Consider the following 849-nt stretch of genomic DNA (forward strand, 5'->3'; position numbering starts at 1 on the left):
AAATCTGAAAAAGAGATTGAACCCGAGTCAGAAGTAGTGATGGCAGACATTGAAGACATTTGAATGGAGGAGTACAAGAAGAGGATGTGTGATGATACAGGGCCAGCTCTTGTGCAACCTGCGATTCCAGAAACAGCAAACTTCGAGCTGAAAGGTCACATACTCGCCCAACTGAAGGACATCCCATTCTACGGGAAGGATCACGAGGATGCCTACAAGCATATTGACGAGGTCAACGACATAGCCGCCTACTTCAACATTCCAAATGTGCCTCGCGAGACTGTGCTACTAAGGATGCTATCGGTTACATTCAAGGGATCCGCAAAGGATTGGTTGAAGGAACTCCCTCCAAGATCAATAACAACATGGCCAAAGATGCGTGAAGAATTCATTCAACAGTTTTGCCCCCCATCGAAAGTCGCAAAGTTAAAGAAAGCAATTTCCAATTTTGAACAGCTAGGAGGCAAATCACTTTATGAGGCATGGGAGAGATAAAAAGGTTTGTTGAGAAATTGCCTCTAGAATGACATCAATGTTCAACAAGAGGTCTCCATTATCTATGATGGGGTAAATGTGACAACCAGGCAACTTCTTGATTCCCAAGGACCACTCACGAAGTAAGCACCAGCTATGATAAAGGGGTTGATTGAAGAATTCTCTAAACACTCAAGAGAATATCATAACCCTTGAAATGACACGACTTGAGGGACGGTGAATGCAACTTTGGATTATATGCATCGGTAATAGCCAAGTTGGATAACATGGATCATAGGATGACAAATATGGACCAATCCATCCATGCCATTCGTGTGGGGTGTGATAACTGTAGCGGTCCACATCTATCGAAGG

The 849-nt window shown here is 43.7% G+C and overlaps 1 non-coding gene across 1 annotated transcript; it reads right to left on the reverse strand.

The window, feature by feature from the left end:
* Nucleotides 1–423: 423 nt before the first annotated feature.
* LOC145110524 (small nucleolar RNA R71) lies at nt 424–530 on the reverse strand. Its single transcript, XR_013709902.1, has one exon. It is a non-coding gene; the product is annotated as a small nucleolar RNA R71 (small nucleolar RNA).
* Between the last annotated feature and the right edge of the window lie 319 nt (nt 531–849).

Source organism: Lactuca virosa, chromosome 4 (assembly GCF_052849685.1).
Source record: "Lactuca virosa cultivar CGN04683 chromosome 4, Lactuca_virosa_CGN04683_v6, whole genome shotgun sequence".
NCBI lineage: Eukaryota > Viridiplantae > Streptophyta > Magnoliopsida > Asterales > Asteraceae > Lactuca > Lactuca virosa.